The sequence below is a fragment of the Carassius gibelio genome, chromosome A15 (assembly GCF_023724105.1).
Source record: "Carassius gibelio isolate Cgi1373 ecotype wild population from Czech Republic chromosome A15, carGib1.2-hapl.c, whole genome shotgun sequence".
NCBI classification, from domain to species: Eukaryota; Metazoa; Chordata; class Actinopteri; order Cypriniformes; family Cyprinidae; genus Carassius; species Carassius gibelio.
The window spans coordinates 7,446,117-7,464,190 of NC_068385.1; the positions used below are offsets into that span (position 1 = coordinate 7,446,117).

Here is an 18,074-nt window from a genome sequence, read left to right on the forward strand (position 1 = left end):
TAGTTGATTACTTGATTAAAACCATGTCCAAATGTCCCTGTCACAGAAAAAATATAACACTTGACTCTGTATGTGTGCGAGATGTGGTGTGAAAATGATGTTCCTGTAAAGACGAGAAGCTGTGCTCTGGGTGAAACGGAGGGAGCCAATCATTTCTCTCTCCTCAGGGGTTTTTGACCAATTAAAGCATGTCGTTTGCATGCATCTGGCAAACAGTCATTCTGTGCTCTGCCTGACGTATGCCATTATTAGGATGGGTGAAAGATGATCTATTTTTCGTTTCAGAGGTGGAAGCAGCATTGAGGTTTTCAGACAGGAGAAGCAGACGACACTAAGTACTACATCAGCACTAAGCACTCCAGCTCTATTTCAAACCCTAGTGAGCTGTCTACATAGTTGACATTATAGGCCAATAAATACATGAGACAGTGCCAGAATGCACTGCAATGACAAGAGCAAATCAGAACTCACTATCATAAACCAGCATGAAAATTTATGCTGACCTGGACTGTTAATAAAACAATCAAAATGAATCCAATATGGCCGCAGTGTTGTTATTGCTAAACTAAACTAAACTAAAATATATATAAAAAAAAAAAAATGTTTGTGAATTAAAATAAAGCTGAAATAAAATATAATATAAATAAGTAAAAAAAAAAAAAAAAGACAAAATTAATAAAACTTACAAAAAACTAAACACATAAAAATATAAATGAATTAAAAATATTAATGCATGGTATAATATTAATACATGCTATAATTGTATTTAATTAATAGTATTTAAATATAAAAAAATGCTAAAACTTAAACAAAAATGTAAAACTGAAAATATAAAAACTAAAACTAATACAGAATATTAATACATACAATTATAGTATATAAATATTACAAATAATTACAACTGGAAAAAAAATCTTAACATAAAAACAGTTCAAAATATAAATACACACTTTAATTTTTATAAACTATAAAAAATTACTAAAACTAAACTAAAATAAAGGTACATAAAAATGCAAAAGAGTAACTAATATAATTCACAAAAGCACAGAACAAATTTACTACAGCTTAAACTAAAATTAAAATGGGAACTTAAAATATTTAATAAAGCTAATTCAAAATACTAATAAATATAATATTATAAAAATAATACTACAGTAATACTGTAAAATATGCTTTTTATTAAATGTTGACAATTTCCCAAAATCTGTTTTATTTTAAAGTTATTTCACCCAGTATTTGTCTGTACTATGCATATTTTTATTATTATTATTATTTAATTAGAATGTATTAATAATGCAGGAGAATGCCACTTGCTACAGGGCTGTTGAAAACTTTAACTTATGTTCATGCTGGGTTATTGTGTTTACTCAAAAGCAACTGCTCTTGTAGACTGTAGTCAGCTCTCTAGGTTTAAACAAAACTGTTGTCCTTTATTTATTCATCCCAGCGGAGAAAAGATGGAAGGAGTGAGAGACTGGTTCCGGGGAGATTTTAGAGTCATGTTTAGACAGATCTAACGTGCGAAAGAACTTAAAGTGGGACGACAGAAACAATCCCTCGTTTTTCACCAGGGCAGATTCAGACCAGACGAGAGAGAGGGAGAGAGGGAATGGAAATGATGTCGCTTTGAAGCGGGTAGAGACGGAAACTTGAAAACTCTGACAGAATCTCAGAAGCCAAAGGCTCTCGTATAAATTTACCATGCAATAAAGATTTTTGGCACAGTTATGGATTACTAAATTTGCTGCTTCGGTGTAGCAAATCGAAGGGGTGTCCATCATTTCAGCCCAATCTGCTCACACCCTAAAAAATTATATCGTTTCACAACTTTCACAAAGTAAAAGCTGAATGACTGTTGCAGCTGGCTCGGTTTGGAACGGTGGCTCTCAACTGATTTATTCATGTACCAGAACTGTTAATCATGCAAAAGTTGAACATTACAATTTGTATTTGTTGCCAGGAACTGCTTAGCCCAACAATGTACCTGACTTTTGATCATTTCATGGCCTTGGCAGCCTATAAGCTAATTCACTCCATAATAAACACACTGGCAATCTTTATCCTCATTAAAAGTATTGAATGTTGATACTGGCATTTTCTTTATCCCCATGAAGTTTTTTGATATTTTTTTGGGGGGATATCTATCTGTGTATCTATCTATCTAATCTAATTTTTTATTTGTATATTTTGTTTTAAGGTATTTTTTTTTTTTAATCTATTTATGACCCTATCAGCATTGTAAATCCTCCAAGGTTTTTTTTTGTATTTTCATTAAAAAAATGTATGTGGGTCAAAGACGAAAAAGTTTTTAAGCATTAAAAAAAGTGTAATATTGCTTTAAACTGTTGTTGCCCCCCCCCCCTTCGAAATAATATGCAAAAAGTTTTGATTTTGTTTTTCTGAGCAAAAAAATATCATACATTTTGCCCTGATTTACAGAAGACACCCAGTAAAATGTCATTCAGTGTAACAATCTTGTCAGGCATATTTACAACAAAAATCTATTATTGACATATTAAAAGACTAATTACTTTCACCCCAAATACTAATAAGTTGTAATTTTACATTTTTAACATTTGCCACTATCCTAGGTTTTGCCCATTCATCAGTAAGAATTATTTACTAATTTAAAACACAGTAAAATTTAGTATGCTCCATTATTCATTTAGATATTTTAATATGCACACGTCAGAATAAACATGTGGTTTGAATTTTTGCATAAATATTGTGTTACACTGAATGACAATATAACATTATTTCAACCAAATTTTGACATTTTATTTGTCAAAAACTTATTTGAAACCTTAAATGTAGACTTTTTACTTACATTTAATGTACTTTCTATGGACACAAAATCACTTTTGTACATTTCTTTTGATGCGGACATCTTAACGTCTTTGACCCATGTACATTTATAACACTATACTTTGTATTATAATACCTTTGCATCTAATTACAAAAAACGAGTTAACACTAATGCGAGGGTGTCCACTGCTGTAGAAGTTTACCAACTATGATGACGTCTGCTGCTGAAACACCTGGAGATGTGAAAAAGGTCCATTATTTATTATTGCCTTCTTTATCCACCTTATTTTCAATACGGACGTAAGATGTTTTCTGTGAATGTGTGAGACTTCCACTTCATCAGCTGCTGAAAAGAAATAACTAGAAGAAGAACAAGGTGCAGTAAACACTAAAACTGTTTGCACTGCAAACCATTGTGTTCATAATTAAGATGATGCAATAAAATAATATGGTAAGACACACCAATTTCAAGCTGCAAAACAAGCTGTTTTATACAGCAGAAGACACCAGAAGCCAGACCCATAAATTTACCAATGGCCGTGCTCACTTTTACAGGAAAAATAAGGTGGATAAAGAAGTAGGCTGATGATACACAGGGCAACTTTCAAGTATCCAGATAGAAATTTGTTACCCATACTCAATGGGAAAGTGCCCAAGCAACATTGCTCCAAAAAAGTTCTGGAAGGTTTTAAAGCATTGTCATGATGTTGTTTGGTAGTTATGTATTGAATTATGCAAATACGTTCATAGGGTTTAAGTGCTAGTAATTATGAAGCTTACCAGCAATAACAGATCAGACAGACGTTAAACTGTAAATACAGTGTGAACCTTTCTGTTTCTGAGGTCAGACAGCTGCGCACATGATTTGCTTTAACACGCAATACGTTCATACATAAAGCTTGTGGTGTGTTGTGATGAATTTAGAGAAGTGTTAAGTGCCTCTGGCCTCTCAGAAAGGCAGGGGCTTCACGCGCTCAATACTGATTAAGTTAAGTGCCGTGCTTCATTGATACGGCTGTCTGAACCCTGACTTACTGCATCCCATTCCTGAACAGAAACATAATTCTTGAGTAAATCGAATGATGGATCGAGGCTGTAGAAGTTAATGTGTGGTTTCTGGGGGACTGTTGAAGTGATTAAGTCAGAGTTGGTTAGCCACTTAGATGACGTGTGTAATTTTCTTGATGTAAAAATATTTACTCCTTCCCAATTCAAAGAGCAGTGATAACATTATGTGAGCCATGAAGCTTTTTTCTACTTTGAAGGCCATTAAAAATAATCGGTGTTTATTCTGAATAAATGCGTTCGCTTCCAATATGCTAATAGTAAATATTTAATCCTATTATAGCAAGCATTTCAGCAATGCCTGATTCTTTTTGAAGCCAATTAACATCTTGAAATTGACTGCTTTTTCCTATTTATTAGATATATTAATATTTAATTCATATTATGTTATTTATACTGTATTTATTTTTAATGTACATATATATGATTTACTAATTCAGTTTATTTTAATGACTAAAAACACATCTCTTCCACTTTCCTTTGACCCTCTAACTCTAGCATTCTCTATTCTTTATTCTATTCTATCTTCTTGTTTTCTTTTTATTTATTATAAAAAATGACCTATAACACTAGCATTGCATATTATTGCTCTATTCTATATACAGTACTTGTTTTTCTTTTTATTTATTATTTAAAAAAAATGCTATGTGTTCTGCATTAGGCTGACAAAGACTTGTCACAACACTTACATATTATTGCTCTTTTGTTGGTTTTATAGCTTAACTTGTCCTCGCTTTGGATAAAAGAGTCTGATAATGACTAAATGTAAATGTATATAATATAAAAAAAATAAATGAAAAATGAAATAAAGTATATTAAATACAACAAATATAATACTTTTTTTTCAATGTATTAATTTTATATTTTATTTATTTTATTCAATATTTTATTATTTTATTTTATTTATTTGAATGAATAATTAAATATAATTTATATTTTAAATAATAATTTTAATAATAATAATAATAATGAATAATTTATCAAGCGCAAGGTTGGGGGTTTGATTCCCTGGATAAAACCCTCTGCTAAATGCATACATTTAATTAAATTTAAATTTAATTTAATTGCTGTGGCACTGAAAGAACACCCTTTATCTTAAAAAAAAAATTTACCAATTTATAATGTATGTATTTAATTTGATTATTAAGATTAGTAGTAGTAGTGTCTCTATTTGTTTGGTCTGTCTCTTTAGCAGTGTAAAAACATGTAGTTTTATGCAATACAAACTCCAAAAGCAAAGATCAGAGATTGGGACATGAATGATTTAGCAGCTGTTAATCCTCAGGAGTAATGAATCCCTTATTCACAGAATTAATTATGATTGGTTATTCACACAATGCAGTGGAAAGCTGTTTTACGGCACAGTGTAATACAATGTGACTAGTTTCAAATTAAAGATGTACCTTTGGCAACTAAAAAAAGGCAAATGCATTTACTCTGAATGCAGGCTCACTGATTTAGTATTATAAAAGACTTGGGCAAATTATTAAATGTGTGTTAAATTATTAGAAGAGGGGTGAAACTTCTACATTTACCTTGTGCAAAGAGCACAGATGTGCTTTTTTAACCTGTTTACAGCATTGAAGTTTTCATCTACTTTGAAAATGCAATTGCCTTTGAATCAGTGTTTTGTGACAGTCTACAGTAGATCAAGCACAAACTGAGTTCTTTAAAGATCTGAAATATTGCTCATGATTTGATTTTGAGTCTGGATGCTCATCGCATCCATGTGACGTGTCCTAAAAACTAGGGTCAGAGTGAAAAGAACTGCTTTAGAGAATGAGAGAATATTGTATTTTTTTTTCTGCATACCTAAAATATCAGAATAACACTGAATACTGTACACTACACAGCCCTGCATCAAGAAAAAAAAAATCGTTTGCAAATAAGGTTTAATATGATCAAATTTGATGATGCAGAGTTAAAAAAAAATATAGCAATAAATGTTTAAATTAAATATAATGTATGTATCAACGTTAAAGTTGAATTTTCTTCTGTCACTAACCATAAAATCAGGATTAGGCTTAAAAGATTTTGTCATACTGTAGATGTGAAAATGGACTGAGAATTGAACAAATAGTTAAAATCTGGCTCAGAGAAAGACAGGAATCATGTCTTTGTGATGTTTCTTCTGGTCATTAAGGAACATTACAAGCCTTCTGCATCTAATGAAAGTTCATTGAAAGCTAAAATGCTACATAATGCACATATTTTGTGAAAAACAGCCACTGTTATTGGAGTCATCACCCTAAAATTAGAAATAATAAATAATTAATAACTGTTTTATTTCATGCATCTAACATGATCTAAATACTCAAACAATGAAGATCATTACCTGAGCAGAGGTATATTTCCATCTCTCCTGATCTTCGACTAAGAGTAGAGGGTCCACGTTATTTTTTTCTCTTGTCTCACACATATATCTTTGTCTCTCTCCTTACAAAATAACTTGACTGCAAGTGTTTATTCCAGCTATAATTCATACATATTTCCCTCCTTTTTATGCTCTTAATAGGGTTAAGAACAGAAAGTAATGATGTTTCTTTAATCAATTTTAAAGGTGTCTAACCTGCCCAGAGGATTTTTTTTTAGAGCTCAATCTTTCATATCTTAGGAGTCTTAATGGGATCTTCAGGGCTGTTCAAGCAATAAAAAATTAAAATGTCTGTCAATTACTCACCCTTAATTTTTTTTTAAATTACTTTTTCTTCAACAAGACATAAAAAGACACATTTTAAGGATTTTGTTTTCTGGTTGAGTTACAATAAATCAGAACCGGAGCTTTCAAGCTTCCAAAAGAACACAAAATACGTATCATAAACGTAGTCTGTATACTTGTGTTTATTGTATTATTATAATCTCCTGAAGTCATATGGCAGATCCAGATACCAAAATGTAAGTCATTATTCCTGATAATGGCTGAACTGGCTAAACGTCATGGCCTAATGGTTAGAGAGTCAGACTCGTAAAAATCCAAAATCTCATCCAATTGGATCAGAAATGTTTGAGATCTTAAACGTTTGATTGCCAACTTGGGAGCAAAGTTTGAGATCTCTTCTGAAACTCTAGTTGCAACACTTTTTAAGATTACTGTTTAGGAGAAAGTTGAGGACAAGGTTGTGAAAAGTAGGAGACTGCAAACAGCATTTAATAGCATTTCTGTCTGGGTGAAACAAGTGAGATCTCATTTGTGATGTTTCTTTCCTGCAATTATGACCAAACCTGTTTGTTCTTATGCACATGTGAAATAACCCAAATGTATTTGCAGAAAAAGCAGAAAAGAGCGTGGAAAGGAAACGCTTGTGCTCACATCACTGTTTTTTGTTGTTGTTGTTTTAATGAGTTTGAGTTGAGTTTGTAGTTCACTCTGTTCTCCACACAGTCAAGTCTGATGTTATTTCTAGATGGCATCAAGCTTATTATTTGATGGTTTGCTTCAGGAGTGTTTGTGGCTTCGTCACCTCTGCACACAAGCCCACAGTCTGCAGCGAAGCAGAGGTGTTGTATCACTGCACGGCATGCTGGGAGATTAACAGTCCGCCTCATCAACAGCATCTCTGGGATGAATGGGCACCTTTTAAGTCATTAGACTGTTGATGCATTTGATGTGTGTTTGTCCACTGACAGACTGTTTCACACAGCTAACAGACGGCAGACAGCTGGAGGAGAATCAGTTACAGTCACTTACCTGTTTGCTTGACTTTGAAGGAGCTCTGAAGTCACCTGGTCTCGGCCCCTATTGTCTCATTTTAAATAGTCTCATCTCATCTCGTTTCTTATATCATTAAGTCTCATCTTGTCTCATCTCTTCTCTTCTCTTCTCGCCATGTATATACACACAGCAGATGTATTCAGGGTGAATGTTAAACAGAAACAGGGGAGAACAAGAGAAGAGAAAGAGCTGAGAGGGAGGCGAGATGTGCTGAGCGGTAGAGAATGAATGAATGAGTGGGTGGATGGACGAGACGGAGAAGGAGTGGGTGGGGGGAAAGGAAATGAACAGAGAGAGAGAGAGGAAGAGAAGAGCTGTACCGACTGTGACACATGCATCTTTGCTCGATTGTCTCTCCAACACTAATCACAATCTCGCTGACACTGCTGAGCTTCTACATACAGCTGGAGAAAATTCACCTCGCTTCACCTGCATTACAGCTTAAAATAAGACACTCGTGCTGTTCACAGACTGAATATCCAACCATTCTCTATAAGAAAACTTCCCTGATTTGTCTTGCTTAGGGGCTTCTTCAGGCCCAGAGCAAAACAGTGGGATTCTGGAAGTAGAAATCTGAGCGATCCACTGAGAAACAGATTCAAGGAGTGATGCATGAACCCTTCAAAACAGATTGGGATTAAGATTTGATGAAATATGCTGCTTAAATCACAAATCATATGATTTGCATGCAACTTACTACATTACCCACAATCCTAATGCAACATCTGCTCAACAACAGTGAAAAGTCAATCTTGAACAACCGATGTACATATTTGAATATTTTGAAATGAGTGTCAAATATGTGGTATTTTATACTTGTCTTTTGTTTCATTCGTTGACATTTTAATGGCAATTTTTCTCCTATGAAGAAAATGAAAACTCTTTTGATAGCCGAGGCAACCACTTTTACACTATTGATTAATTTCAGATAAGCATTCTAATCTTGTCATAATTGTGCATTTATAAATGATGTTTCGTTTATCACAGTATCCCTTCCACAGCGATTAATTAATGAACCCCTGACATCTTCAGCACTGATATCCTGAAAGCCCCTGGTTACAACGTCTCCAGCATAATTTCATCTGATTATGACATTTTGCAATCTAAAGTGCCCTTTTGACCAATATGACTGTTTTTGTCATCATCATTGGCTTCAAGGCTTGAAGAGGTTTGTGTTTGTCTTGCCAAAGCTCGACGAGACAGATTCAAATCAGTTCATTACAGTCAGATGTGATCATACATTTTGGTTGATGTGCAGTCATTCATCTTCATTTTTCTTGTCCAGCAGCACTTTGGCTATATTTATAAAATATCATATACTCCTACTATACTGTGCATATTATGCTTTATGGACATTTTCTGATATCTCAATACGACCAGAGCACAAGGCATGACATACTGTATCCCACAATGCAGTGTATTTTACTTGACCTTTCTTTAAAATCAACTGCAATTTGTAATCTCATTCATGACTTAATTGGACTGTCAAAAGGTACAAGATACAACATTGTTAAAAATAATTGGATTACAGTGAAAATAAATAACCCTATTATTTTCCAACTTATTGCTTTTAGCCGAGTTAAAGTCGAGATATGCAAGCTAATGTTTGAAATGTTTACCATGCACACTGTCAAATAATATTTGTACAAATAGTTTCAAAGCTAATAAGGAACATGTTTTGGTAAGGTTCTTTCTAAGCTCTTTTTAGTAACATTAAAACGTTAATACAAATGTATCTGGTCTTTAATAATGTTTTCAACGTTAGCACAAAATTTCATTTATACGTCATTCATGGAATGTTCTTTTCTTTTTCTTTCAAATGTTTCAGTTGGGCGTTTGTGTAACATTTTTTAAATATTAGTTGTTTTAGAATGTTCAAAGAGCATTCAACAGTAACATTCCCGTAATATTTGAAAACGATCAAATGGAATGTTTGTATAACCAAGAGAAAACCTTTTAAGAATTTTAGAATGTTTAAAAAACTGGATATTTTGAATGTTCGGAACATCAGAAATAACATTTCATAACTTAATGGGTACATTAGCTAAATGTTCTCAGGATATATTTTGTCAACTGGGATGCAATAATCCAGACATTTAGCCTTTCATATAATGTGACTTGATACATGTTTACACAATATAAGATGATTTCTGGTGCCGTTTCAGGGATAAATGTAAATATTTGGTCTCAGATGAGACTCCAGGAGCTCAAGATATCAGTAGCTTAGAACTGTTTGTTCCTTTTCAGGTTTAAATGAGACACATTGAGCACCCTCAATGTGAGGTTTGAGATTTTTCAGGTCTTTCTTTTTTCCCCTCAGCCTGCAGTGTGTGTGTGTGTGTGTGTGTGTGTGTGTGTGTGTGTGTGTGTGTGTGTGTGTATGTGTGTGTATGTGTGTGTTTGATCTGAGGTTCAGAGTGAAGCTGGTGGGTGGTATTGCACATTTGTGAGTTTTGGCCAGCTTGACTGTGCTTGGCTGCAGATGTAGGTGGTAATGACATTCAAAACATTACAAATTAAACCAAACAGTCTGACAGACATTTTTATACATTTCATTGGACATTTTGTGCTCATATTAAAATACTCATATTATTGCATTTTGTAGTATAATTCATTGCATTGCTTTACTATTTCATAGATAAAGGTAAAGTGTTAAAGTTTTTCGATATATTCTCCTTTCTAAAAATTTTTTTAAATGTAACTACTTGTTACAAAATATTCAGAGAACATTTAAAAAAATAACATTCCCATAACATTTGTATTTTCCCTTAATGTTCATATAACAATTTTTTTTTTAAACATTTTAAAAGTCAGACGTTTTGAATGTTTAAAGAGCATCCAGAAATAATATTTTTATATATATTTATTTTAGTTATCTGATCTTTAATGATGTTCTCAAAATGTTAGCACAAAACTTGCTGTTTTGAATGTTCAGAGCACATTTAAAAGTAACTTTGCAATGTTTGCGAAATCATAAAATGGAATGTTCCTTAAATGTTTGCATAATCAAAAAAGAACAAAGAAAAATACTGGACATTTTGAATATTTAGAAAACATTCAGAAGTAATGTTTCCATAATGTTAAAATATTTTTGTTACCTGGGAAGTCATTGGTACTTTGACTTTCTGAACTAAACAACAATTTCTGATGTTCGTAATATAAGAAAGTCTATGTTGAAATGAGGACAGCTGCAGAACGGAAGTCTTTCCTCAACATCTACTCATCTCAGCTAAGCGGTCAAGGTCTATTAAGCAGATTTTATGATTGCAGGTTCACTGTAGGGCATAAAACTAACGAAACTAACAAAATTCATGAAGTGTTGTTCAGAGGGCCTGCGAGTGAAGTCGGACAACACGCTGCCATCTGCTCGAGCGGACACATGTCGGGTCTGGAGCTCGTTTTAAACACAGTAAATCAAGATGATGCAGAAAAATTCAATTCTCACCTCTGCCTCGCAGTGTGTCTGCCATCAGATTGTGTCGAGAGCAGAATTGAGTTTTTTCTAGGAGTTAAATGAATCCTGTGAGTTTTTAAGTCTAGCAATGACATTAACTCTAAATCTGTTCATTCCTTCTCCCCGTCCTGAACTTCAAAATCACAGTGAAGGTGTTATTGCATATAAAATGATAAATTGCATTCACACAGATTGCTGTGTGCTCACCGCTAGAGAAATGTACGTGCATGCGTGTGTGTGTGTGTGTGTGTTTCAGGTTCTGCTATGATGGTGAGGATGAAACTTGAAAATGCCACCAGAAGAATATCAGGAAAAAGATTTGTAAAAGCAAACTTGACTTATATTTCATATCTAGGGTTATGGATAATCTATAACAGTTTATGTTAAACACAAATCGTAGGATATACTGAACTATGTACAGGAAGAGAGACTGGGGCTAGTTGTCACAAAGGACATTTCTCCCTGATAAATCAGCTAAAGGTTCTGAGTCAAAATCTAAAAAATGAAAAATGCAACAAATGTTTTTTTAAGTAGGTGTCAAACATCTATCTTAAAATAGGACAATTTGTGAATATTTGCCGCCCCCCCCCCCAAAAAAAAAAAAAAATTGGATAGCAATATTCTATATAATAATCATAGTAGTTATTTATTTTTTTTATACATTTTAGCTTAGTTTTTTTATTTTAATTTTTTTAAATAACTTGAAATTTATATTTTATATTATTTTTGTTATTCATTCTTAATTTTAATAATTATTTAATATTTAACTGTTTATGTATTGCATAATTCAAAATAACACACATGAGGGAAATATCACATTTCTGCTAAGACTTTATGGTATAATCTTCCTTTATGCATCTATTTTTTTTTTTTTAAGTATCCTTTTCAAATTTATTCTATTTTCTCCATCTTACTTTTTTCTATTTTTTTTTTTCTTTCTCATGTTGGCACTTCAAATTTATATTTCATGCTATTTTTAGAATTCATTAGAATTCATATATATATATATATATATATATATATATATATATATGTGTGTGTGTGTGTGTGTGTGTGTGTGTGTGTGTGTGTGTGTGTGTGTGTGTGTGTGTGTGTGTGTATGTGTGTGCATAGAATTTAAAAGAATCAGCCTTTCCTTTTCCTTTCTTCTCCTTTCTCCTCCATCTTTCTTTTTTTCTATTTTTTTCCTCCATGATATACATCTCTCATTCTCTTTCTCATGTTGCTGGCAGCTTCCTCGTACAGAATCCCATTCATTCACATTAAACATCAAATATTAAAAGCTCTATTAATATGAGAGGAAACTGAGGAGCTGTGTTCTCTTTAATCAGTTCAATGACACAATAATTACTCATCTGTTTCATCTGTGCAGACTTACTGTTGAATCCTACAGTGTAATGACTTCAACCTTTGCATTAATCCTGGTAATGAGCATTAATTAAGAATCCTAAATATAGCAGGACTCTGACTCTTGTAGTAGTGATAGAAGGGCACATGAGGATGATTACTGTGTATGCTAGTGTCTGGGTTGTACGTTCACAGTGTCCTCTCTCTCTTTTACTAATAATAATCTGTGTTTAGCATATGCACCTGTTATTCTGGTGATTAGAGCTCAGGATGTTCATGTGAAGCCCTTGACTTTTCTCTCTGCTTTGTTTCGTGTGATTTTTCTCAGCTGTTCGGATGAATATAACAGATACATAATGTTACTTTGATCTTGTATTTTAAGAATATCAGCTTAATTACTTGATGTCAAAAGTGAAACTCAGCATGAATTAGTCAAAATATTGTTGCTTGAAATCATACGCTTGTGATTAGATGCTGTTCTGTCATCAGACGATCGTTTCTCATCAAACCTTCTTCCAGCATCAAATGCTCTTGCATCATCAGATGTTCGTCTATCACAAGACACTCTTCTGTTATCAGATGTTCTTCAAGAATCAGACACGTTTCATTAATGAAACACTCACTATAAGCATCAGACATTTTTCCAGCATCGTTTCCGGAAAGCCATCATCAGATGCTGCTCTAATCAAATAGAGTGTTTCAGCTTTATGGGTGGGAGAAATTAAGCAACTGTTCACTCTCAGAGATGGAATCTACGGCCTTCTCAAATCACTTCACCATCTGTCTGTGTGTGTGTGTGTGTGTGTGTGTGTGTTTTGTGTGGATGCATCCAGCTTGTGAGAATTCATGAAGGAACATACCGCATCTCATTTCAATGACCTGAAATAAAGCCAGGACACGATCACTTGAGACATTAGCTGTATGTTCTCAGGGTTTTGTAAACACTGTAGTCACTGGCAGATCAAATGAATGAATATGGATGTGCACAGGCTCAAGAACAAGTCACAACGATTTTAAGCATGCCAAATGATTTCAGCCCCTGCAGTATGGACAGAAGGATATGATGTCCCGCTCCAGGGCTTCTGCTCCAGCCCTAATTTACTCCAATTTTCAGTGACTGTGCCAACCATGCATCTCAATTATTTAATATTTAATTTAAACTTTATACTTTTAGTGTAAAAACCACCAAACTAAGAAGTTGCTGCATTTTTATTTTTAGACAACACCCCCCCTCATTCTTTTCACTGCACAAATTTGACAAATAATGTGTGCATATTGAAAAAACAATATTCAGCTGGAGATTAAGTTAATGCACCGCGCTAGGCTCTAGGAAGAGGACATCAAATCTAGCTTGCATCAGGTCACAAAATTCAATTTCTGTTGTCTCTGTATTGTTTTCATCTATGAAAAGCTGTAAAACAGTCCAAAATCAGGCATTATTCACAGATTTTGTGCATGTAAATTTGACTCTGAAGTAAAAAGAAACCATGTTCCTTCAGCCTCCTTCAGCCTCGATAAGACGCTGTTAGAGTATTGTGTTCTTGTACTCGAAAGGTCAAATTAGGTTATGAGTCCAATTCAGCGAAGCAAAATGTCACAGAGGATTTTTAAAGCACACAGTAAATGTGTAGCGACATGCTCAGTGATGCACGCCAGGCCTGTAGCTTTCATTTGAGGAAGGAATGAGTTTATTTCTGGATGAATTGCATCTCATCAGGATGCTTTCTTGGTTAAATTATACTTATACTTTATAATTATACTTACATACCAGTTCAGAATAGTTTCATATTATAAATATGTGGTGATGCATGGATGTGTTTCTTTATGTCCTTAATTATGAATGGAGGCTTAACATAACATACAGCAACATTTAAGGTATTGTTTTAGTTTCATTGAAGTACTATATGTTTATAATGTTATATTTTTTATTATTTCAGGTTTAGTTATTTTAGTTCCGCTAGATAAACTCAATTAAAATGGGACATTTTCTTTCGGTTAACATTTATCACCAGTAACTTTTTCATGGTTTTAATTTAAGTATAAGGGGTTTATTATAATAATCCTGGTTCGTAATGCATTGTTTGTCTGTTTTCTTAATAATAAAACTAACGATAATATATTATAAAAAGTGTGCCTCCTCAAGGCATAGAGTGAAAAATGCATTAGTGCATAAATGATCCAGTAATGTACAAAATAGAAAAAGCACTGATCATGGGAACTAGTTAAGTAAAGAGGAATGTTTTTAGGCTGGATTTAATAGAAGATGAGTCTGTAATGACTGGGTGGGTTTTGGGGCAAAATAGGAAAAGGGTTCAAGTTTCTCATCTCTACACAACAGGCACTTGCTGTATTTATCTGATGGCTCATGGTAAGCGGCTGATTGAGCAAAGGCTGAGTGTTTCTGGAAATCATTTTGGTAAAATGAGTTGTTTAGCCTCACCATGGCTTAAGTGCTCTATCAGTGGTGCACATTACTTGCTTATGTAAGAGTGAACTTCTCAATCTGTTTGAGAATAGCCTGATAAAAAAGCTGCATCACTGTGTGTGTGTGTGTGTGTGTGTGTGTGTGCGCGCGCTGTGGTCAGTGCGCACTGGCTTTGACATGTGAGTGCACTTGCTGAAACAGCTAAATGGATGAATCACTGCGCACGTGGGAATGTTTATATGTGTGAGAGAAGAGTGAAAGAGAGAGTGTGGATTATGGCGAATGTCATGAAAACATGTCCAAGTCCCAATTTTTAAAACAAAATATATGTATCCATTTCAAAGCATGTTTTTAAGGATTAATTCACCCAGGAACAAACCCTCAGGCTGTCCACGATGTAGATGAGTTTGTTTCTTCATCAGATTTGGAGAAATGTAGCATTGCATCAGAGTCACATCAATGGATGCTCTGCAGTGAATGGGTGCCGTCAGAACAAGAGTCCAAACAGCTGATAGAAACATCACAATAATCCACAGCACTCCATCCATCAGTTCACATCTGAAGAAGACAAAAGCTGCATGTTTGTAAGAAACAAATCCATCAAGATGTTTTTAACTTTAAGCCATCACTTTTGGACAAAATACATAATCCGTAATCCATAATAACGTTCTCTCCAGTGAAAAAGTCCATCTCCTGTTGTTTCTCACATTAAAATCAGCCGATATATATATATATATATATTTTTTTTTTTTTTTTTTTTTTTTACTGTTTTGGAGATTTGTTTTGACTCGTAAACTGTGATTGATCTATGCATATTTTTCTCCTGATTCAGACAAGACAACTTTTTCACTGGAGGAACAATTATTATGGATTATGGACTTGTATTTTAGCCGGAAGCAATGGTTTGAAGTTAAAAACATCTTGATGGATTTGTTTCTTACAAACACGCAGTTTTTGTCTTCTCCACATGTTCACTGATGGACTGGAGTGCTGTGGATTATTGTGATGTTTCTATCAGCTGTTTGGACTTTCATTCTGACGGCACCCATTCACTGCAGAGGACCCATTGATGAGCAAGTGATGCAATGCTACATTTCTCCAAATCATCTACATCTTGGAAAGCCTGAGGATGATTGAATGCTGTCCCTGTATTTATTTCAGTCATTATTTTTGCAGTTACATTTAGTGATTGTGCTAGTGGTGCAGATATTATGCACTTTACCTTTATTTTGAGGTGGTTTAACACAAATATTTGCTTTATATCCAAAATTTTATTCAGACTTTCTGACTGTCTTTCTGCACTTTTTCGCTGTGATGGATCACCCTCACCAACCCTTTGTGCGGTCTCTGTGGAAACGTCCCGATTTGGTGGGGAATATGAGCGAGTCGGACCCCAATATTGATGCCAAACTCCTTCTTCTTTTCATGTGCTTTATTAGCATGCTAAACATTGTTAAAACATCTAAATACATTTTATACAAACCTATGCATCTGCATTCAGTCTTTCTGTTTCTCTCTCAGTGTCTATCATTGTAAATTCTCATAAGCAACGAGCTCGTCTGTGATCTCCTCCAAAGCATCTGTTTTGTTCCTCCTTCAATGTAATGTTTTAAAGGTCAATGCAGGTTCCGTCCCTGAGCCGGTTTTGCAGCAGAAACAAACACAACTTCTGCCTCCTGGTTATTTTAGCTCATAATATGACTCAGTCTTTGCCTGGCTTCTATATTGGGGGGATTCGTTCTCCGCAGTTGACAAGCCTGCAGTCAAACGAATGGTGTTACGGCAGGAGAGAGATGCTCTGGTAATGAGGGGAAATGATGGTGTAACCCACTAACCTCCTTGCAACCCATCACTGCATGAAACGCGAGCACAAAGCTGCTCTGTGTGGCTGTTTAGTATTCGGAGTGAAGAAGAGAGAGCAGTTCAAACTCTGTTTTAGACACAGAGCTGCTCTGTGATGGAATAAGGTCATTTAGAAAGAGACAATTGGTGGAAAAAGGACAAGTGTGTGAGTATGGATAGCGTGCTCTGAATTTAGAAACATCTCAGTGTCTGTAAAATTATATTTAAAGAGAGAGAGCATGCAGGCGCCCGCTTGCACTCGCTGTTGTGCTATATATCAGATTGAGAATGTGAATCTCTAATGAAAAGAGGAAAAACAGCCCTATGATCGCTCCGTCTCTCCTCTAGAGGTTTGTAAGAGATCTCAAATGGTGCTCAGATGTGTCAAGCTACCAAAGCCTGCTGTCAGATTGCTCAAAGTTTGCTCTTTCATAGGTCAGGAGACTTCATGGAGTGTTTTGTATCTTTGTCTCAAATGAAATCTTCTGAAATTTCTTAATAGTACTGAAAAATGTTTTATTGTTCACTTAAGCTATAGCTATTTAAAATCATTTTCAGTAATTGAAAAAGAGATGATTATTATATAATAATAATAATATATCAATAATAGATTATAAACTGAAAAAAATGTGTGTGTGTGTATATATATATATATATATATATATATATATATATATATATATATATATATATATATATATATATATATATATATATATATATATATATATATATATATATATATATAAATGTTTTTTACTAAAAAGTGTTATTTTCGGTAATTGGAATAAAGCAGTTAAAAAAATAATAATAATAAATAAAAAAACTAGAAGTGTTTTAGTGATCACAAAAGCTGTAATTATTAAAAGCAATTTTCAATAATTGAAAATAGGCTGATAAAACGGAATATGAATATTAGATGAAAAACTTAAATGTAAAAAAATAGAAATGTTGTAAACTAAAATGTTGCTTTGGCAACTAACTGAAATACTAAAATTGCTAAATAAAAATAAAAAGTAGAAGAAATTAAAACTACATAATCATTTAAAAAATACCATTATATTATGTTTATATGATTTTTTTTAATCACATAACAAAAATGCTAAAACAAATATAAAAAAACATAAAACAAATATAAAACATATTCTAAATGTTAATAAATATTAAAAAAAATGTTCCGTAAATAACACTATAAACAGTTGGTAGAGAAAAAAAAAAAAGGAATTAATATTGAAATCACTCATGTGATGAAAATGTACAAATGGGATCTCGTAAATATCTAATTTCAACGCCAGACAATAAAATTGAGAACAAATGTCCTTTTTTTTTTTTAGGAGAAAGAAACATCTTATTTGTGAGATCTCAATAATGTCTCAAACTGTGGTCATGTTTGCCAAGATACCAAAGTCTGCAACCAAAATTAG

At 33.6% G+C, this 18,074-nt stretch overlaps 1 protein-coding gene across 3 annotated transcripts in view; it reads left to right on the forward strand.

Annotated features, from left to right (window-relative positions):
• LOC128029520 (sodium/calcium exchanger 2-like) overlaps positions 1 to 18,074 on the forward strand; it is an 82,394-nt gene that overhangs the window by 37,823 nt on the left and 26,497 nt on the right. The gene's annotated exons all lie outside the window — the stretch shown is intronic.